We start from the raw sequence: 13,955 nt of genomic DNA on the forward strand, positions 1-13,955 counted from the left end.
AAGAAGTTCTTATCTGCTTTCAAATTCTAAGTTTCTATGTTGAGCTACAAATATAAAGTTATATTCAAATTCCAAACCCGTTTCACATATTCATTCCTGCGTCATCAGGGAAATCCTGGCTTAGCGTACAGGGTATGGACAGATGTAATCACAGTATTTGTAAATGTTACAGTTATTTGTTTGAGACAAAGATATTTTTTTTCAGTACTGAAAGATCCTACGAGATTAAGGTTTTTGTTAATTGCTTTACTTCACATGTAATTTATTTGGTTAATTTTGACTGTGGGAAATAATACATCAACAGCATTGGAGTACAAATTAATTATATTAAACTGCAAAGCTGAAATCTAATTAAGTCAGACACTTCTATGCAAGCTGTAATGTTGATGGACAAATAGACCATTATAATTCTAAATGGCTGCAAATTGAATTGTGTAGAGGCCAAAAGAAATAACAAATCCTGATCAACATTTGATGGGAGCCTTTCAGTGCCAGTCGGAAGACATGGTAAGTTTATTGTCCGACTGCACCCCATGATACCCCATCTACGTAAGTGTATGACCAAATCTGACAAAGTTCCGGGACTCCGCCCAGTAGGATCAGCCAATGATTTCCACTGAGGAAGCACAACTGAAACATTTTAAAATTTAATTCCAGATACCAGATTCTTCTTATAAAAAGAGGGCTAAGTTGGGATTTACTAATAATCTAGTTATGACCCTAAATGGGCCATGAAAAGGTCCAGAAAGGGCTGACAGAGAACAGAAAAGTGGCTCATAGACTGCATATTGCATAATGCTATGTTTAGTATATACATTCCCCTGCCTTAGGTATAATACAGCAAGGACATTTTAGAGGTTATGGTACCTTTAAAAAAAATAAATGTGAATACCATTAAACCAAAACGATTAGCCAAAGATTCGGTAATAGTCCATCTGAGGCCCAGTAATACACATTGTAAGGAAAACACATGGACAAGCCATCTCTCCATACACAACACAGGATTTGATGCAGAACAAATTCCCAGGAGGTCACAATAACTTTGGTAAAGCCGCACATGGACTTACCAAATTAATGAAATGTTGCTGGTATGGATGAGATATCTATGTAGCCGAAACCTCACAACCCAACATCAAAGGGGGGACTGTTAGAAAATAGCTAAGTAATAATACCAAAGTCTTTTGGATTCTTTGAAGTAACTTTATTGTTCTAAGACACGGCAAGGCAAGAACAACAGAGCAACTCTTTATAATGGAGTTACTTTCCGCATACATCAGTGCATAGAAGTATTCCTAATATTCTATAACCAATTCTAGGTTTATATTGTATATAAAATCATAGTAATTTGGCAAAAAAAAAATCAAAGGACACACATAATCATGTGCATCTCTTATAAATCTTTCGACTTATCCCTTTTGGTTATATTTTGTTTTAGTTGTAAAGAATACTGCCAGACATGACATACTGTGACTAAGTTATGACTTGATTTTGACCTTTTATTCACATAATCATTTTGCAACTACCAAATCTGTCATATCTTATTGTAATATTCACCCTTTTCTTCTCATCTAGAAGAGTCTATGGGGTATATTTACTAAACGGCGGGTTTGAAAAATTGGAGATGTTGCCTATAGCAACCAATCAGATTCTAGCTGTCATTTTGTAGAATGTACTAAATAAATAATAACTAGAATCTGATTGGTTGCTATAGGCAACATCTCCACCTTTTCAAACCTGCACTTTAGTAAATATACCCCTATAAGTGATTTATATTGACGGCACAAAGTTATCCTGCAAACTGAGAGAGTGTGTTATTCCATCTGAGTTACAGAACAACAATACACAATCAAATGTTTACAGACTCTGATAAACATAAGTAGGATAAAGCATAGCTTACAAAAGCTGAGGATAAAGATGGTGATTTGCCTAAGAAGGAATCAATTTCCGCCAACCTTTGTTTAATTCAGCTGATGATTGTGCATACTTGTAATTGCTTGTTTGTAATGATTTAATTCTAAATGGGTTTTATGGCCATTCTTTTCATTCTTATGCTAAAATCTTGAAGTGACAACACAACTGCAGAGTTTATATATAAAGGTTAAAGGCAAGCAAGAAATAACAATATTCAATTTCTTCATTGCCAGCAATGTTTCATTTATTTGGTAACTGCTTCTGGGCTTTGCCAAAGTAATCTGGACTGCCTCTAATCCTGTGCTATATGACGTTTGCCAACGAGTCCTGTTGTGTTTCTTTGAAGATGCTAAAATTATTTCCATTTTTTTAAACTCATTTCTTCCCCCTAATCCTTCTGAGTTTGTCAGTATTTGGTTGCAGATCTCTAGAGATGTGTCAGAGGTCACCATCCACAGCACAAATTTTCCCCAGTAGCCTCATGAAGGCTAAAATGTTAGTTATTGGTAATACTTACATGATAGCTGTCTTCTCACTCTTTGTTTAGCAAAACGTTTTCCCTAGTTTGAAAAGACATATATAAGAATTAATACAGTATAGGAGTAATTTAATAATGCTGCTTCCGTTTGTAACTTCCTCCAGGATTCAATTCCTCTTTAACCTCAGCAATACAGCACTACCCGACCTCTCTTGTCTTCAAACATCTATTGTGACCTCCGTTCTTTCACGTCTACCCTATTCTATATCACTATCACCTCCCGCTGTTGCATACAAGACTGTGCATGTACTCTAGAACGTAGATTCTCAACCTGTGACATGTATACCCCAATTGGTACTTCATAGAGATTTAAGGGGTATTTCAGTCTGATCTATACAACTACAATTTACCTATAATCTACTAGTAAAGAATAAAATATATACAAAACTAATCAGATAGGGACATTTAAAAACATTTAAATGCATATGGAATGGCTAGGAGTGAATTTACACACATTAAGGTTTTTTTCAATGAATATACACACATTGAGAAGGTCTTAGCATAAATGAACAAACTTTTGGGAGGTACTAGGTAAACATGTACCGTCATATAGGACAGTGGTTCCCAAACTTTTGCAGTTCGCAGCACCCTTAGGGCTAGATTTACTAAGCTGCGGGTTTGAGAAAGTGGGGATGTTGCCTATGGCAACCAATCAGATTCTAGCTGTCATTTTGTAGAAGGTACTAAATAAATGAAAGCTAGAATCTGATTGGTTGCTATAGGCAACATCCCCACTTTTTCAAACCCGCAGCTTAGTAAATCTAGCCCTTAGAGTCTCCAAATTTTTTCAAGGCACCCCTCCAAAATAATTACTGAGCAGTCCTGTTTTAGTTGGGTCAAAAAATTGTAATAAGTATTTAGGTCAGGACAAAAATACTTATTTAGTTGTATGCAAAAATGCCCCTCTGCATCCAGACACTCTGCCCCCTCTGCATCGAGGGACACTGCCCACTCTGCATCCAGACACACTGCCCCTTCTGCATCCAGACACAATGCCCTCTGTCACGCTGTCCCCCCTCCTCTGCACTCTCTCATGCTGTCCCCCCTCCTCTGCCCTCTCTCACGCTGTCCCCTTCCTCTGCCCTCTCTCACGCTGTCCCCCTCCTCTGCCCTCTCTCATGCTGTCCCCCCTCCTCTGCACTCTCTCAGGCTGTCCCCTCCTCTGCCCTCTCTCACGCTGCCCTCCCTCCTCTGCCCCGCTGTCCCCCTCCTCTGCCCCGCTGTCCCCCTCCTCTGCCCTCTCTCACACTGTCCCCCCTCCTCTGCCCCGCTGTCCCCCTCCTGTGCCCCGCTGTCCCCTTCCTTTCTTTTTTCTATGGCTGGCGCGGGGCACCCCAGTGACAGTGCCGCGGCGTACACTTTGGGAACCGCCGACACAGGGTGTTCCTTCTCAAATAAAGTTGAGAAACTATTTCTATTAACTATCTCCCTTCCCTGTTCAATCAGACTGTCCCTGCCCTTCACAATTTTGAGTGATAACTTGGGATGTTTGAGATTCAGTAGACCTTTACTTTCAGCTTATTGCACGATAATGATCTCTGTCATCAGCCATGGAATAGGTTGTTATAAGAGACTGACAGTGCAGTGTTTTAATGAGATTACCAGCAGGAAGCCCGCTGTGCACAGGAAAATATATCCCCCCCCTCAACAATCACAACCTTATGTTCGATATTTTCCATTCTGATAAGCTTCTGAAAATTTTTCATATCTATTTCTAAATTTTATCTACAATCTATTAACTCTTTTATATTAAAAAACGTGTACTTTGAATTTAGTAGTTCTTTATATACAGTGGCAAGAAAAAGTATGTGAACCCTCAGATTTAATAACTGATTGACCCTCCTTTGGCAGCAATAACCACGACCAAACATTTTCTGTAGCTGCGGATCAGACCCGCACAGCGGTCAGGGGGAATTTTGGAACATTCAGTTCAGCAATGTTCTTGTGATGTCTGGAGTGAACTGCTGTCTTCAAGTCATGTCACAGCATCTAAATCGGGTTGAGGTCAGGACTCTGACAGGCCCACTCCAGAAGGCTAATTTTTTTCTGTTGAAGCCATTCAGTTGTTGATTTACTTCTGTGTTTTAGGTCGTTGTCATTTCGCGTCACCCTACTTCTGTTGAGCTTCAATTGGTGGACAGCTAGCCTTACATTTTCCTGCAACATGTCTTGACATATCTTTGGAACTCATTTTTCCGGCAATGAGAAAAAGCGGTCAAGGCTCTGAGGCAACAAAGCAGCCCCATGCCATGATGCTCTATCCACCATACTCTACAGTTGGGATGAGGTCTTGATGCTGGGGGGCTGTGCTTTTTCTCCACACATAGGGCTAGATTTACTAAACTATGGGTTCGAAAAAGTGGAGATGTTGCCTATAGCAACCAATCAGATTCTAGCTGTCATTTTGTAGAGTGCACTAAATAAATGACAGCTGGAATCTGATTGGTTGCTATAGGCAACATCTCCAGTTTTCCAAACCCGCTGTTTAGTAAATCTAGCCTGTAGTGTTGTGTGTTCCTTCTAAACAACTCAACTTTCATTTTATCTGTCCACAGAACATTTTGCCTAAAACTGTGGAATATCCAGATGTTTTTTAGCGAACGTCAGACATGCACACCCATGAGCACCATTCTTGTTCAATGTTTTACCTGTTGTAGACTCGTGAACAGATATTTGAAAATTGCAGTAATATCTATAAGTCTTTAGCAGACACCCACTCTAGGTTTATTCTTAACCTCTTTGAGCATACTGCGCTGTGCTCTTGCAGCCATCGTTGCAGGACGGCCGCTCCTAGGGAGAGTGACAACAGTGCTGAACTTTCTCCATTTACAGACCATTAGTCTTATCGTAAACTGATGAACATGAAGGCTTTTAGAAATACTTTTGTAGTCCTTTCCAGTAAATAATTTTTATTCCTAAATATTCTGAGATCTCATTTGTTCAATTTATGAGTCACATCAGACAATGCATCTTATGAATAGAAAACTCCAAATTTATGAGTGTTATTTTACAGGGCGAGGCAACTCTAACCAACACCTCCAATCTTGTCTCATTGATTGGACTCCAGGTTATCCAACTTCTGACGCCAATATATATGTCACCGTCAAGCTTCGTCGGTCCCCGCCGCAACCGTGGCACACTAAACTTACCCGCTATCTTCAAATATGCTCCTGCAGTGCAGAACGGCTCTGGAGAAAGTCACACACTCATGCTGACTTCCTCCACTTCAAGTTCATATTTGCCTCTTACAGTTTGGCCCTATCGCTCTCTAAAGAATCTTTCTTTAAAGCTCTCATTTCTTCCAAATCCTCCAACCCCCTTCGGCTTTTTGCCACCTCCAACTTCCTGCTCTCCCCTCCCCCTCTCTCACTCCCCCACACGCTCTCTGCTGTTGACTTTGCTACTTCACCTCCAAGATTGAGTCTATACGTCATGACATCTCCCAGCAGTCCCTTCTTACCCCACCCTCTCCCCCCTCCATGCCCACTCTGTCCGCCTTCTCACCTTCCTCTGCGGCTGCTATCTCCTTTTTACCCTCCCCTCCTGCTAGCTCACCCTCCTTCTCTTCCTTCACTCCGATATCTGCAGATGAAGTCCATACCCTTCTCTCTTCCTCTCCCCCCTCCACGTGCACACAGGACCCAATCCCCTCCCATCTCCGCCGCTCCATCTCTCTTGAAGCCTACTCCCACCTTGCCCACCTCCTCAACCTATCCCTCTCCTCTGGAATCTTCCCCATCTCTTTTAAACATGCTCTTGTCTCCCCCATACTCAAGAAACCGCCCTTTGATCCCGCCTCTCTCTCTAATTACTGCCCTATTTCGCTTCTTCCTTTGGCCTCCAGTACCACCTCTATGCTGATGATACCCAAATTTATCTTTCATCCCCTGTCCTCTCCCCTTCCCTTCTGTCTTGTGTCTCCTCCTGTCTCTCAGCCATCTCATCTTGGATGTCCCAACGTTTCCTTAAACTCAATTTTTCCAAGACCGAGCTTATAGTCTTCCCCCCTTCCAGGACTCTCCCCCCTCCCCCCCTCTCTATTTCTGTTAATAACACTACCCTCACTTCTGTCCCCCAAGTCCGATGCCTTGGGGTCATCCATGATTCCTCCCTCTCATTCAAGCCTCACATTCTGTCCCTCTCAAAATCCTGCTACTTCCACCTTCGGAATATATCAAAGATACGTCCCTTTCTCATTACGAAAGCTACGAAGATCCTTGTTCACTCGCTTGTTATCTCTCGCCTTGACTACTGTAACCTCCTTCTCTCTGGCCTACCTGATTCTCGCCTTGACCCTCTTAAGTCTATCCTCAATGCTGCTGCCCGCCTCATTTTTCTCCCCCGCCGCTCTCTCTCTGCTGTCTCCCTCCAACAGTCACTATACTGGCTCCCCATACCCTACAGAATTAAATTTAAACTCCTCACCCTCACCTTTAAAATTCTTAAGCAATCCTCCCCTCCCTACATCTCCAATCTCATCTTTAGCTACACTCCTACCCGCCCCCTCCAGGGGTGCACACAAGATTGTCAGTTCGTCCCCTGACCCCCCCCCCCAAAAAAAACACGCGAGAGATCTGCTGCGCATGCAACCGCGCAGCTCCATTTCGGCAGCGCTGTCCTATACAGCTGCCACGCCGCTGTCAAAGAAGCATCTTCAGAAACCCCCCCCTCCGCTAGCTAAGTGCCCACCATAGTGTCACTGTCCTATACAGCAGCCGCGTGCGCCACTGCCCTCCGCTCTGCCTGTGACCGCCGCCTCACTACTTCACTGATCACCTCCTCTCACTCTCGTCGCCAGGACTTTGTCTGGGCTGCTCCCCTGCTGTGGAACCATCTTCCACGTTCCATCAGGTTAGCATCTACTCTCAAAGGCTTCAAGCGTGCCCTTAAGACTCATTTCTTTATTCAAGTCTATCAGTCCTCCTCCTAACTTCCTTGTCCTGGCTCTTTCCCCTAGTTAGTACCACCCTATTTGTGTCTCCCCCTTCCCTTTAGGATGCAAGCTCTCATGAGCAGGGCCCTCTTTCTACTATTCTACTATTCCATCACCCTCTGTACCTCTTGGCCTGCTTCGCTAGCCCAGTTTTCCCTGTTGTCTTAAGCTTCGGCCTTTTTCTCGCTGATTTCTACCATCCCTTTCACTATCTGTCCCAGTAATAATCTGATTTGCTTTACCCTGTCACTTGTGTTTGTATATATTTTGTTCTTTCTGTTTCATGTTGTGTCTTGGTTCTCTGTTTTCTGTATATGTAATGTACGGCACTGCGGACCCTTTGTGGCGCCTTATAAGTTCTAGATAATAATATATATATATATATATATATATATACACACACACAGTTCATTGAATAGAACAGACTAGCACCAGCGTTTGTAAAGTTTTAAATAAGAGATCTATTGTACTCTGTCGATTTAAATTTTCATCATGGACTCAGCACAGTGAATTTTTTGCATCTATGTAAGTACTGAGTGCTTCCTATTCCTGAATATATACATACATATATATATATATATATATATATATATATATATATATATATATATATATATATTATACACACAAAAATACAGTGTTATATGAAAAAGCTTTTCTTGAGATTATTTTGAGATTAATTGTATTTCCTGCTTCCTCTGTGACGAAGAAAACTGCTTCTTGTTGCACCCTTAATTTTTTATTTTAACAAAACACATTTATGAGAGGTAATCATTTACCACTGACTACACTAATAACTCCCTTTTTTTGTGGTCCTGTATGCTTGATACATAAAAGGGAATTATTACCTGTACATATCACTGTTTGTAAGATTACAATATGTTATTATTGGGTCTTACCTGCTCGCTGCTTGATTGAGTCTGTTGTTTCTCATAGTGCCAATAACAATGAATTGATCCAAACATCGCCAGACACAGGAATATTGCTGAAATAGTGTCTCTCATCCTAAATCATTGCAAAGTCTTTTTATTAGAGAATAAATGCTACAAAATAACATATATGTAAATGTTTACAATTAGCTCTGCAGAACCATCCTAACCGCACATGTACTAAGTGTTGCTGATTCTCTTCATCTTCTGTGTAATCACAGCCTCACTGTCAGTACTACTTGTCTGGTTCAATGGCACTTTAATTTCAATGAGTTAGACGGGGATAATAGCAGGAGTCGCATAAATGTTTAAGACTCTGGGTCTGATGTAGAGTTGGGCTTAATTGGCGCTCAAAAAAACACTGACAAAAAAACAAGAAAGCACCAATCAGCGTCCGCTGTTAATCGGAAACAGCCAATCACAAGCGATTCCTTGGTACAGGAGACCGTCATCATCATCATTATTTGCTATTTGCACCTGCGGCATCCGCAAATTATGCGTCTCTCTCCCGGTCTGCATCAGTTCGCAATTGCGCCAACAAACCCCTACTCTACCTGGCCTACATTAGACCACCCCTGCCCCATACCATCCCGACTCTCCAGGGGAAGACTGGCGATAAGTGGCAGAATCATGCAAATCTGCATGGGCATGCGCTAAGCGATTTAATTGCGACATATCAGTGAACAGCGACAGAGACCTCCAGATACTTATACTCTAAAATATCTAATATGTTCTTTTCTCTGCAAATTGTACTGATTGGTGATGTAAGTTAAGAAGCTGGACAGCAGCAGCGTTATGTAATTAATGATATACATATGTAGATGTATTTTAATAACTCCAGAGGGTAAATTTATCAAGCTGTGGGTTTGTAAAAGTGGAGATGTTGCCTATAGCAACCAATCAGATTCTAGTTATCATTTATTTAGTACTGTCTACAAATGACAGCTAGAATCTCATTGGTTGCTATAGGCAACATCTCCACTTTTTCAAACCTGCAGCTTTATAAATTTACCCCCAGAAGTACAAGTCAAATTAAAAACAACTTTGTGAATCGTCTGTCTGAAGATGCTCTGTAAAATACCTTAATAAGAATCTGGGTAGTAGTTTGAACAAGGACATTGCATTATAAATCTCTGTAGAGGTTAGTAAACCAATAATCTGCAGATTTATTAGTATGAACAATAAAGGGACAAGTACTGCTAAAATACAAACCCAGAGGTTTTGGATTGTACAAGTTTATAAGTTCATAATGTCAGTTCCCGGAAGAAAAAAATCTTTGAGCCATAGAGGTATGTGATCACCCCTATATAATTTGGTGTAGACGCCAGGGGTATATTTACTAAACTGTGGGTTTGAAAAGGTGGAGATGTTGCCTATAGCAACCAAATAAGATTCTAGCTGTCATCTAGTAGAATGTACTAAATAAATAAATAAATAAATAAATTTTCAAACCAGCAGTTTAGTAAATATACTCCTAAGTCTTTTTATATTTGAACAAGGCACAATGGGTTTAGAGGTCAGTCTCAAGCTAGCTTCATGAAACTTTTTAGCAAGTTCAATGACAAATATTATTAAACAGTATGAAATCCCCATTCTAGTAGATAGTACTTACCTTCTAATCTAAAGAGTCCTCACCGTCCATGCATAAGGTAGGGTCTTAGTACTAATGATCTCTGTATTGCTTGTCTGTGCAGTGATCTTAGACCACATAAGAATAACACTATACTCATTTTAATAACTATTAAAGGCAAATGAACCATAATTCTTAGTTAAACATTGTAAGGCTCCTTTCGTTTGCCAGGGATTTGCTCTGTTGTATTATTCTCTTTACAAAAGGTGTAAACATGATTAAGTACAAAGAATTTCCATAAATATTTGAATGCCGAACGTATTAGGCCTTGGTAGAGAAGTGTCAGGAGCTATCCAGAGTGATTCTCAAGCTACTCCGGGTGCTGGATATTGTACAGAAAAGAACTTTAGTTGTCTCCGACAGTCTGGAACACGTAACACTGTAGAGCTAGACTATACGGGCCACTTTTAGCTGCGCAATTGTAAGTGACTAATGACATAAAACTGTGAGCTTGCTTTGTAACAAAGTGGACTCAATAGGATGTGCTACACAAGTGATTTTTAGTCGATATGGGGCTGATGCGTAAAAAAAGCTGCAGGTAAAAATAGTGTTTTTCCGACTATATTGTTGGGTCAAATCCACCCAAGGAAACATCCAGCTCTGCGTCAGTAGCTACTGGGCCAGGCCCACTTACACCCAGATGCACTTACACCCAACCATGTCATAAGAACAAGAGGTCTATTTATAAAGTAATGAATAGACTAAAATCTGGCAAAAGAGTCAGACAGAGGCTCTTTCACTGCATCGTCTCATTTAACAAAGTTAACAAAATTCTTAGCTTGATAAATTGGGCATAATCACAGTCCACATAGACACCTATGGGAACTGGATTTGTGATTGAAGAGGCTAGGACCGCAGCATACATCTAATAATAATTAGCCTCGTTACTTAAAAATGCGTCAATACCCTGAAAACTGCAGCTTTCCTGTGATTTAAACCTCTTCAGAGGTTCATAAATAGACCCATAGATAGGATTATTAAATCTTCTAAGGTGCAGACAGAAAGATATGTATCCTCACCAAAAGACCACAATGTGGTTCCAGTAAATTGTGTCACAATGTCGGTTGCTCCCAGGAATGGACCATAAGGCTGAGGCATCAGAGACCCACCATGACCAACCAAGCTGATGGGTGGAGAAGGTGAAGTTGATGGGTTGAAAAAGGTAGAATATTGAGACACAAAACCAAAGTCGATAAACAGGCAAACAGAACAAGACTCTCGATGGAAAGGAGGGAAAGGTTAATGTCTAGGTGTGAATGATTAAACATTTGTGTTAAGCACATTGTAGTATTTTGGTGCTGTATGAATAAAGATCTTGGGCTAGATTTACTAAACTGCGGGTTTGGAAAAGTGGAGATGTCGCTTATAGCAACCAATCAGATTCTAGCTGTCATTTATTTAGTACATTCTACAAAATGACAGCTAGAATCTGATTGGTTGCTATAGGCAACATCTCCACTTTTTCAAACCCGCAGTTTAGTAAATCTAGCCCAAGATCTTTATCCATACAGCACCAAAATACCACAATGTGCTTAACACAAATGTTTAATCATTCACCCCTTATCTTCAAATCTCTATGTATTCGATCTCTAATCTCTCACTTTCTTATTGTGTTTAATATGTGTGTGGTGGAGAAAGTATAGCATCTTCCTATGAACAGTTCGGAACTATTGATATCTCTAGATCGATCATCGTTCAAGTCTGTAGTGGTTCTGCTGAAATGTGTCTATCTACCAGGCTAAGGGCAGAGAAGCGTGAGATCTTCACCTGCTTCGCGAGATGTTCACCTTTTGAAACCATCTTTCCAAGGACCTTGTTATGTTTCGCAATACTTGGTTGGCCCCAGGACTTAAGCTCGGGTAGTAGCAGTTGTTGATCTAGCACTTGCCTGGTGGAGTGGACGGAACACAGTTGCAGGTAGTGAGGAATCAGAATGTATTTGGCAGAATTCAGAATCAGACAGGCAAGGGTTTGGGAGTAGAGAAGACAGCAGAGTCCTTTAAAAAAGCCAGGGGTCAGGGCAGGTAGAGATATGAGAGCAAATCCATTTACCAAAGCCAAGAGCCAGGAGTGGAGAAGACAGCAGAATCCTTCAAACAATCCGTGTCAAATACAGATAGACAGAATCAGGTCACGATACAAAGGCACACTGGATCAAACAGGAACTATCACCAGCATTGGTATGCTACCAGGAAGAAATTTATAAAGACAGCAGCACCAATCAGGAACTACAGGAAAATGAGCATGGATGTGGTAAAAGCACAGGTGCCAGACTGAGAGCTGAAGAGAAGCTTGTTGCTATTTACCTAGTAACCAGTTGAATCAGTGAACTGCAGAATTAATCGTAGACATGGTTGCAGCCGTAATGCACAGATGGCAGATCAGACAAACAGGAGAGATCCTATTTTTAACACAGGCCCATGGTAATCAGCACTGGTAGCAGGGGCGGATCTAGGCAACTGCTCTACCCCGGGCGATTTTAGGGGGGCGATTTTAGGGGGGCGATTTAGGCCCCGCCCCTTTCTGATTTCTAAGGCTGCTGACGGCTGCACAGTATGTGCAGGTCCGTTCAGCATTGGCAGTGTGCTGTCCCGCTGCTCTGATTGTGTTTAAAACACAATCAGAGCAGCCGGGCAGCACACTGTCAATGCTGAAAGGACCTGCACAGTGTGCAGCCGTCAGCAGCAAGCCCCTGCTAGGGGGGGCGATGTCTGCCTCCCTTATGGTCATCCCTCTTAATGTAGCCAGCCTCTGTCCTAGCTCTTGTGACTTGCCCACCTGGCTCTTAGAAGAAGGGGTTCTGTTGTACAAGTAAGGTTTTATCCAGTTATAGGGCTTTTCACTCAATGATCAATATGCCCCTAGATCCTAGGAAAATGATGGGCTAAATATTGGTTTCCGTCCATGAAGTATACTTTAACCGTGCTGACTGACTAACAAGGATACTGTGAGACAGTAGAAATCCTATTTGAATATCACTGTATTCTCCTTGTGACCTTGGACTGATAACTGTGCTCCAGCACAAAGATTGAAGATTGACTGAAGATCGTATACTTAAGCTGGGTACACACTACAGGATTTTCGTCCAATAATTGGACAAATCAGCCGACATCCTACCGTTTGGTCAGATATTGTGTGAATGTGTATAGTGACACGATGATCTAAAGTCGTCCCAAAGTGCCGATCATCGTTTCATTTGGTTGGTCGTACCATTTAATATTTTCCGATCAATCACCTAACGATCTTTCAGTGTGTATGCACTCATGCTGACGATCTCCATAGAGTTTACAGAATGGGGCTCTTTTCAGCCGATGTTAGCACTGAATGTCAGAGTGAATCAATGTAGAGAGTGCTGCAGAAGGAATAATTCATTTGTTCGTTCTGAGACAGAATATTTCGTTTCAGAGTCACAGATGCTAACGAAATTCGTTAGGGCATGTGGATAGCTATAACAAGACGATTTTAATCAGTGTGACAATGTGACAGTAGTGAATGAATGAATATTGTGCTGTCATTCTCCGGACTAGAGGACCAGACAAAGGACCAGATGAGGAGCACAGATCTGAAGGTAAATCGTGTCAGTGTGTATGCATGAATCGCCATACTGATCGGACCTTCAGTCGTAGGTATAATCATTTGAGATAGCACATCGGTCGGAAGAATTCTTCAGTGTGTACCTAGCTTAAGACTTGTGCAATGTGCAGAGTAAAATTATACATGTCATATAAATGTATGAAATGAATACAAGTATGACTGTACCTGCAGTTCTTAGATGGCTTCCGGTTCTCTGTGTAGGTAACATTATGAAAATATACCACAGCTAACATTATGCACACAAAGAGCAATTACATCCAAGAAGTTTGTACACAAACAAATATTTGCACAGCTGCATCTCTGCTCTTTTCAAATGCATTGTGTCATTTCCTGCATCTGCTGGTCTATATACCAGGCTTACTTTACTGGATTATTTTGTGCAGGAACAGAATATATCAAAGTATGACCATGCACTACCTA

Source organism: Mixophyes fleayi, chromosome 3, assembly GCF_038048845.1.
Source record: "Mixophyes fleayi isolate aMixFle1 chromosome 3, aMixFle1.hap1, whole genome shotgun sequence".
In the NCBI taxonomy this organism is placed as follows: Eukaryota; Metazoa; Chordata; class Amphibia; order Anura; family Limnodynastidae; genus Mixophyes; species Mixophyes fleayi.